Raw genomic sequence first — 9,926 nt, 5'->3', positions numbered from 1 at the left:
CAGAATAAACTCCAGACACAACAACAGCCGACTACATGCCACAGCGCATCCAGATACAGAGGGGCTGCTCACCCTCTATGCTTCACCGAAGAAGTACTGGACCATGAATTCCCACAAGGCTTCAAACCTGTGAACATAGAAGCATACGACGACACCACAGACCCAGGGGTCTGGATCGAGGATTTTATCCTGCATATTCACATGGCTCGTGGGGATGACCTCCACGCCATCAAATACCTTCCCCTCAAGTTGAAGGGACCAGCTCGACACTGGTTGAAAAGCCTCCCCGAAAACTCAATTGGGAGTTGGGAGGAACTCGAAGACACTTTCAGGGCCAATTTTCAAGGGACCTATGTCTGGCCTCCGGATGCAGACGATCTAAGTCACATAATCCAGCAGCTCGGAGAGTCCGCCCGCAAGCTTTGGAACATATTCCTCACTAAGAAGAATCAAATTGTCGATTGTCCGGACGCCGAAGCCTTAGTGGCATTCAAACACAGCATCCGTGACGAGTGGCTTGCCAGACACCTCGGCCAAGAAAATCCAAGGACAATGGCAGCCTTAACAAACCTTATGACCCACTTTTGCACGGGTGAAGATAGCTGGCTAGCTCGTAAAGGCACCAGCGACCCCACCACATCCGAAATAAGGGATGGCAACGGGAAGCCAAGGCGTAATAAAAACAAACACCAAAACAAGGAAGAGAGCCCGGATAACACGACAATCAACGCCAAATTCAGGGGCTCTCGACCTGATCAGCAAAAGAAGCCACTTAAAGGCAGTAAAGAGGGACCGTCCGGCCTGAACAGAGTTCTGGACAGACTATGCCAAATTCATGGCACCCCGGAGAAACCTGCGAACCACGCAATAGAGAGTGTTGGGTCTTCAAGCAGGCCGGAAAATTAAATGCCGAACACAAAGGGAGAGAAACACCAAGTGAAGACAAGGACGAACCTCGCCAGCCGAACACTGGGGTACATGAAAAATTCCCGCCAGAGGTTAAAGCAGTAAACATGATCCACGCGACTCACACATCCACGAGAAGGCATGGACGTGCGCCCATAGACGCGCACGATGTAGAGCCCATCGTACCTACATCTCATGATGGATGTCTCGTCCGATCACTTTCGATCACATGGACGGCCGAACTAATATTCGGCGCGGAGGATCACATGCCTTGGTGCTCGACCCAATAATAGACAGATACCGTCTCACCCGTGTCCTCATGGACGACGACAGTAGTCTCAATTTAATATACGAGGACACTGTCCGCAGAATGGGGATACGCCCATTCAGAATTAGCCAAAGCAACACCACCTTTTAAGGGGTGATACCAGGCGTTGGAACCTACGGCAGGGGCTCCGTCGCGCTAGAAGTAACATTCGGCTCCCCATGCAACTCCAGAAGCGAAAAACTGCTCTTCACCATCACACCCTTCCAAAGCGGCTATCATGCATTGCTTGGAAGACCGGCCTTCGCCCGCTTCAACGCATTGCCGCATTATGGCTACCTGAAAGCACAAGTGCTCCCTAGGTGGTTTTGGTAATTAATGACAACATATCTCTTGTTGGACTAACACTTTTATCTAGTATGTTTCAGATAAGTTCAACAATGGAGTGGCATGGACTAAAGGATGTGGGAACTCCTTCAAGATGCTAAGGACAAAGGATTGGCTCAAGCTTCAAGCTCAAGACTCTTCATTTTACATTTTAGTGATCCAAGATCACATTGAGTCTATAGGAAAAGCCAATACTATCAAGGAGGAATGAGGTGTTGCTTAATGAGCCTCTTGCTTCAAAGTGCTTAGTGATATGCTCCAAATACCCTCAACTACTTTCCCACTTCCACACATATGTCCTAAACCTAAAGTCAAACTCGGCCCCACTGATTCTTTCTATCTGGCGCCACCGAGTTTTGATGTCTTAGCCACTGCCACAAACCCTAGGCAAATCGGTCTCACCGATAGGGATCTCGGTCTCACCGAGATGGGATTGTAATCTCTCTGTGTATGTCCATAATCAAAATCGGTCTCACCGAGTTTGAGCAATCGATACTACCGAGATTACAATGCAAACTCTCTGGTTAACTTATTATCAAAATCGGTCCCACCGAGTTTGATAATCGGTCAAACCGAGTTTGCCTGACCAACTCACTGGAAAGCTTATTACCAAAATCGGTCCCACCGAGTTTGTGTAATCGGTCTTACCGAGATTATGTTATGCCCTAACCCTAACCATATCGGTCCTACCGAGTTGCATTTCGGTCCCACCGAAAACCCAAACGGTCACATTATTTGCTAAATCGGTCTGACCGAGTTTAACGATTCGGTCCCACCGAGTTTTGTAGATTGTGTGTAAAGCTTAGATTTTGTGTGGAGGCTATATATACCCCTTCACCTCCTCTTCATTCGCGGAGAGAGCCATCAGACTGAACCTACACTTCCAGCATCCTATTTCTGAGAGAGAACTACCTACTCATGTGTTGAGGCCAAGATATTCCATTCCTACCATATGAATCTTGATCTCTAGCCATCCCCAAGTTGCTTTCCACTCAAATCCTCTTTCCACCAGATCCAAATCCTATGAGAGAGAGTTGAGTGTTGGGGAGACTATAATTTGAAGCACAAGAGCAAGGAGTTCATCATCAACGCACCATTTGTTACTTCTTGGAGAGTGGTGTCTCCTAGATTAGCTAGGTGTCACTTGGGAGCCTCCGACAAGATTGTGGAGTTGAACCAAGGAGTTTGTAAGGGCAAGGAGATCGCCTACTTTGTGAAGATCTACTGCTAGTGAGGCAAGTCCTTCATGGGCGACGGCCATGGTGGAATAGACAAGGTTGCTTCTTCGTGGACCCTTCATGGGTGGAGCCCTTCGTGGACTCGCGCAACCGTTACCCTTCGTAGGTTGAAGTCTCCATCAACGTGGATGTACGATAGCACCACCTATCGGAACCACGCCAAAAACATCCGTGTGCTCCAATTGCGTTTGAATCCTCCAATCCCTTCCCTTTACATTCTTGCAAGTTGCATGCTTTATTTTCCGCTGCTCATATACTCTTTGCATGCTTGCTTACTATATGTTGTGAATGTTAAACTTGTGCCTAAACTCCACTCAAACTTTAAAGAAACCTAAAAACTGTAACTTTGGTACTTAGTGTCTAATCACCCCCGTCTAGACACCTCTTCTCAAGGTCCTACAAGTGGTATCAGAGCATTGGTATCCATTGCTTTGGTTTAATCACCATTGGAGGAAGATGGATGAGTCTACTTTGGGGCGTCTTAGACATAGAGTGCCTATTCTTGATGGAGAGTATTTTCATGAGTGGAAAAATGAGATGCTTGTAATTTTCAATCAATATCATTTGAACAAGTACATTGCTAGTCCTTGTGCACCTTGTGTTGATCCTATACATCCTACCCTTGATGAGTCTATTGACATGATTAGGAATGTTAGAACTGCTAATCTTATCACTAGAGGCTTGCCTAGAAACTTGATTATAAAACTGCCTACTCTTGAGTGTGCCTACACTATATGGAAATTTCTTGAGGAACGATTTCCTGATTAATCTTTGAAAAATCTTGATGAAATTCTTCATAAGTCTATTGCCTTGAGTAAAATGAATTCTAGTGATCCTATGTTTGATGATCGTCTATTTGAGCTTACAAACCTTATGCGTGCCAAAGGAAATGTTGGTATTATTAGTGACATTATTTCCGAAGCTATAAGAATTCATAGACAAGATCATTGTCAAAATCACTCTAACGAATCACCCTCTCTAGGATTTGATCCACCACATGACGATGTTGAACATGGATACTATGATGAGGATGATGATGCTGACTTCGATCTTGATGATGCAATGAGACATTTTGGTCTTATGGCAAATCTTCGGGGATATATGTCAGGAGGAAAGGAATGGGTCCTTGATAGTGGATGTACCGATCACATGACCGGAGATAAAGACATGTTTCGTGAGCTTACTGATAATGATAGTCCTCGAAAGTATGTCACTTTCGGTGACAACTCAAAGGGTAAGGTGGTTGGCCTCGGTAAGGTGGCTGTCGGTGTCAAAACCGGCGAATCTCGGGTAGGGGGTCCCGAACTGTGCGTCTAGGCGGATGGTAACAGGAGACGAGGGACACGATGTTTTTACCCAGGTTCGGGCCCTCTCGATGGAGGTAAAACCCTACGTCCTGCTTGATTAATATTGATGATGTGGGTTACAAGAGTAGATCTACCATGAGATCAAGGAGGCTAAACCCTAGAAGCTAGCCTATGGTATGATTGTTGTTCGTCCTATGGACTAAAGCCATCCGGTTTATATAGACACCGGAGAGGGCTAGGGTTACACAGAGTCGGTTACAATGGTAGGAGATCTACATATCCGTATCGCCAAGCTTGCCTTCCACGCCAAGGAAAGTCCCATCCGGACACGGGACGAAGTCTTCAATCTTGTATCTTCATAGTCTTGGAGTCCGGCCGATGATGGTAGTTCGGCTATCCGGACACCCCCTAGTCCGGGACTCCCTCAGTAGCCCCTGAACCAGACTTCAATGACGACGAGTCTGGCGTGCATGTTGTCTTCGGCATTGCAAGGCGGGTTCCTCTTCCGAATAATTTATAGAAGATTGTGAACACCAGGATAGTGTCCGGCTCTGCAAAATAAATTCCACATACAACCGTAGAGAGAATAATATTACACAAGTTCAATCTGCTGACGTATTTTGTGGCGTAACGTCACACCACTACCAAGCCTTCAAATTGTTTTTATTGTTCCATCTCAGCGCGTTTAGCGAGGCGGTTTCCTTGGCACGTCTTGTCGAAGCAGAGATCGTGTTCCCCTTATTCCGGGATTCCCATCAATACGGACGTGGGTAACCCAACCGCGCCATTGATTGCGGCACTTGGGAGATAAGCGAGTTTTATCAGGCCGGTGGGGACGCATGTTTCCGTCTGCCCATATAAGGGGATAAAGATCCAACCTTTTTACCTGCGCCTTCTTCCTCCTTGGCTTATCCATCTCTGCGAACTCGAGCTCTAGCGCCCAAGCCCGCACATCTCACCTCAACCTTCTCCAAATATGTCCGGAGCGGGAGGCAAGTGGATGGCCTCCTCCGTCACGGAGGGGCATATCCAGAAGCTACGCAGCGCCGGATACTTGTCCAGCGACATCGCGCATCGGCTCCCCGACGAGGGAGAGCTCATCCCCACCCCTAGGCCCCATGAGAGGGTAGTATTCCTTCCCCATTTCCTCCGCGGACTGGGCTTCCCACTTCATCCCTTTGTCCGGGGGCTCATGTTCTACTACAGCCTAGATTTCCATGATCTGGCCCCGAATTTTATCCTCAACATCTCGGCGTTTATCGTCGTGTGCGAGGCCTTCCTCTGCATCCAGCCCCACTTAGGCTTGTGGCTCAAGACCTTCAGTGTCAAGCCGAAGGTTGTGAAGGGCAGCCAAGCGGAGTGCGGAGGCGCCATGGTGGGCAGGATGTCCCACGTTACGTGGCTGGAGGGTACTTTCATGGAAACCATTAAGGGGTGGCAATCGGGGTGGTTCTACATCACCGAGCCGCGTGACCCTGATTGGGCAGCGGCCCCCGAATTCAGATCTGGTATCCCTACACGGCTCACCTCCTGGAAAGAGAGTGGCCGGATCTGGGGGGATTCGGAGGAGCTGACCGGACTCCAAGCCTGTATCCAGAAGCTGGTGGACAAGAAGCTCAAGCTTGTCAACGTAGTCCAGGTCATGCTCATCCGCCGGATACTCCCGTGCCAACGATGGGGCTTCAACATGTGGGAGTTCGATCCGACGCAGCACCAAACTTTGAATGGGCTCTTCGACACTACGTAGGAAGATGTCTGGAAGGTGCTGTTCAAGGGCGCCGAGGCTCCCGCATCCGCTACCGAAGATCACGGATTCAGCTCGCAGCGTCCAGCCGACGAGGTAAGTGATATTGTCCTTTACGGGACGCTTGTTATTCATAGTTTGACTCTATGCGGGATCTAAACTCCCTTTCCTTTGACAGGACTGGCTGAAGAAGGCCGCACAGGCTATCTGTCCGGCCCCATTGCCAGAGGACCCAGCTGACGCCCGCCTAACGGGGCTGCTGGCTCCGGCACCCCACGTGGTGCCGGAGAAGAAGGCCAAGAAGAAGGCCACGGGGACTCGGAGGAGTTCCCGTTTTCAGGTGCTATCGGACGATGAATCCGAGGCCGACTCCTCCCACCAAGGCGAGGAGAAGAAGAAAGCCTCTCCCCCAGCGGGGGAGGGAAGAAAAGGAAGGCCTCCCCAACAAGGGAGGCCGAAGGGTCCAAGAGGGGAAAAACTCTTCCCCCGGACTGTTCCGCCAACGCCAGTGACGACGATGAGGACTGGCCTCCAAGGGCCAAGCCTCTGGCGAGATCGTAAGTATCCGGACTCCCGAATAACTTCAAGGTTTTCGTTTTCCGCCACATTATGTCTTTCTAATGCCGCATACAACCCTGCAGTCCGCCTAAGGATGATCTCCCCACTTCGTCGAGCGGGTCCTTAGGGGCGTTGGATATGGATTCTCTTCCGACTGCCTCCACCCCCCGTGATGCGGACGATGCCGAGGTGGGATCCCAGGAAGGGACCCACCAGGAGGAGAGGGCCCCGGAGGTGTCGCAGGACAACCTCCCGGACTTTGCACCGGACTCAGCCCCGGAACCCATAGTGGCTCCGGAGTCCGGCGGGCGACCCCTTCGTAAGAAGGGCAAGACCGCGACGCCGGCTGCCTCCGTCCAACCGGAGGTGCCGGATAATTTGCTGGAGGCGCTCAACGGCGCCTCCATCGAAGAGGAACACCGCACTGTTATGAGTGCGGTGATTCAGAAGGTTCAGCTCGCCAAGAGCGGGCTGACCGAAGCCTGCAGCAGCCTTCTAACAGGCTTTGAGGTAAGAATTTCAATATATGTAAAATGGTACCGCATAGACAGTAGCCCCTGATGCTCGGTTCGGTGTTCGGAAAGAAAAGCCGGACTGAGGATCTTTAGAAAGATAAACGCAGGAGTCATGAAAATATGTCAATATGGGATTGCAGGCTGTGCTGCTGACCTCTGCCGCACTGACTGCGGAGGTCAAAACTTTGAAGGAAAACCTCGAGCGGTCCGAGAACGAGCTCGGCCATGCCAAGAAGCAGCTCGAGGAAAAAGAAGGTGAGTAATACCTTATGAAAATTGTACCTTACAGAAAAGGATTTGGTTGCAAGAAAAATGACAAGGATAACTGGGGTATTGCAGGGGCCACTAACGAGGTGGCGACCCTGAAGGAGGCGGTGGCCGCGGCCGAACGCAATGCGGCTGCGGAGCGCACCGAGCGAGAGAAACAGGAGGCGCGGGTGGCGGAGGTACAGCAAGAGCTCCAGGATCTCGTGAGAAACATGAGAGCCTGGAGCGTGACTCGAAGACTCGAGAGTCTGAGCTTGCAACGGCTCTTGAGAGTGCCAAAGCCGCTAAGGCCGAAGCCTACAAGGCCCTCCAGGAGATAGAGGCGGTGAAGAAAATAGCAGCGGGTAAGGCATTTTTCATGCAAAGTAAGCATGTGAGTGTTAATTACCTGTCGCTTACCCGAATTCGGAGCTCTCCAGGAGCGTTCGCAGATCTTCCCCGCAGCGTGTCCGATGCTGCCGCATTCTACCGGGCCGAGGAGGGGAGCTCAACGGAGAAGGTCTTCTGGTCTCAGTATGCTGAGGCCGGACATCTGGTGCCCCTTAGCGACCAGCTGAAGCAGCTGGTCGAGCTCCACAAGGCGGCCGAACAGGCCATGAAGGGCCTCATAGTTCGGCTGTGGCCTAAGGAGGCCATGCCTGGGAGCTACTTCGGCCTGGTGCGGCGGCTGGTGGATGCGTGCCCGTGGGTTGAAGTCATCAAGCACTCCGCCTGTATTGAAGGTGCGCGTCGGGCCCTTGCCCGCGCAAAGTGCACTGGGGCAAGATGGATGCCCAGAAGCTTGTGACGGACCCCCCACCAGAGGGCAAGGAGCATCGCACGCCCGAGATGTATTATAGGAGTGTGCTGAAGGGCGCCCGCACTATTGCGGGTGAGTGCTCCAAAGATGTAATATTTGAGTAGACTCGCATTTTGTTATCCTGTGCGCTGAAAACTTGGTTCATATGCGCTAAGCAACGCTTGTTAATTTAAAATATTACCTTCTGTGCGGCTGTTTATCAAATCTGAGAGATGGCAAGTCGTCGGCTTCAGCCCCCATGCCACGAGTGCTGGGGTGTTCGGGATAAACTCGAGCGCTCTTGTTCCCATTTTTGGGTCCATCTAGGGAGGCGCTCAACACAACGAACAAGGCAACCAGACTTATAATGCTTGAACACTCTCACTTAGCCATAGAATTCTATAATTTTAAATTTCGGCGAAGCCCCTAGTTTTCGGAAGGCCGAATTTGGGGCGCTATCCACGCCTTGGCCGGACAGAATCCGGCTCCTCGCTCGAAGCGGCATAAGTCTTTAGGGACTCGCAAAGAACCTCTCGAACAGCGACCAGCTCTCGCCTCATCATGACGGTCAGTTTTAGCTTTCTCCACTGAGGCGTTAACCCAGCTCAACTGGGGCGCAATCGCAGTGGTTCTCCCAGTGCTACCTTAGCCGATAAAATGGAACGTAAGGTACCAAAACATGGGAGCCGGGCAAACCCAACTATTGACCCAAGAACATGATTCGGAGCCGATGCATATAATGCTATAAGTTCGGGGTGCCGCACTTGTGAAAGTGTTCGGACTTATCACACCATAACGCGGGAAACATAAGCCCCTGGTGTATTTAGCCGTACCAAAACGTATGGATGCAACATGTCATAGATGAACATATGTGTAAGAAAGAAATGCAATTAGAAGCAAAAATGTGCTGCATTGCTTTATTCAATAAAAACTGCTGTAAGTGCAGGACGATACAAGTGGTGCGGTAAGCAAGGGATGGGACTGTTTAACATGTCCCCCTCCAGGGGTAGGCTACGGAATAATGCATAAAACAGATTTAATGCTCATGATGGAGACCACCTGGATTTTCGTTGTAGCCTTTCTCCTTCCCTGGCTGTTGCATCGTGGGTTCGGCATGTCTGCTGCCGGACAGGGCCTCTGACGAACGGAGTCCTGTAGGTAAAAAATAAAAGGAAAAGAAAAAGAAACGACACACTTAAGAGCCCCTGGTGCGGTTGAGCCGCAGTTTGGGCTTATCGTGGTCGAGCCCCTTGCCCCATGCCCATGGTATCTTCAGAGCGTAATGGAGTACGCGAAGGGTCTGTCTTAATGTTTTACAGGGGCTGGGGTTGGGGCCGCACTGCTACGCGTGCTCGGAACGTGCCAGGTGGTCGTGTTGTAGGTTACTCCGGGCACGCTTAGCTGTGTCCGGCCGCTTGGCAGCCGGACTCGAGAATTGCCTTAAAAGGCTGCTTTGTACTTCTGCCGCGAGAGCCGCTGTATGTTCCTCCGTTCGGAGGGAGCGTTCAGTGTTTCCGTTGACCGTGATGACTCCTCTAGGGCCTGGCATCTTGAGCTTGAGGTATGCGTAGTGCGGCACCGCGTTGAACTTTGCGAACGCGGTACGTCCGAGCAAGGCATGATAGCCGCTGCGGAACGGGACTATGTCGAAGATTAACTCCTCGCTTCGGAAGTTATCCGGGGATCCGAAGACCACTTCCAGTGTAACTGAGCCTGTACAATTGGCTTCTACACCTGGTATGACGCCTTTAAAGGTCGTCTTGGTAGGTTTAATCCTTGAGGGGTCTATGCCCATTTTGCGCACCGTGTCCTGATAAAGCAGGTTTAGGCTGCTACCGCCGTCCATCAGGACTCTGGTGAGATGAAATCCATCGACGATTGGGTCTAGAACCAATGCGGCGAACCCACCATGGCGAATGCTGGTGGGGTGGTCCCTTCGGTCAAAGGTGATCGGGCAAGAG

This window comes from Triticum aestivum, chromosome 3B (genome assembly GCF_018294505.1).
Source record: "Triticum aestivum cultivar Chinese Spring chromosome 3B, IWGSC CS RefSeq v2.1, whole genome shotgun sequence".
Classification (NCBI taxonomy): domain Eukaryota; kingdom Viridiplantae; phylum Streptophyta; class Magnoliopsida; order Poales; family Poaceae; genus Triticum; species Triticum aestivum.
The sequence above is the reverse complement of the archived record's forward strand: the minus strand, read 5'-3'. Positions refer to the sequence as shown.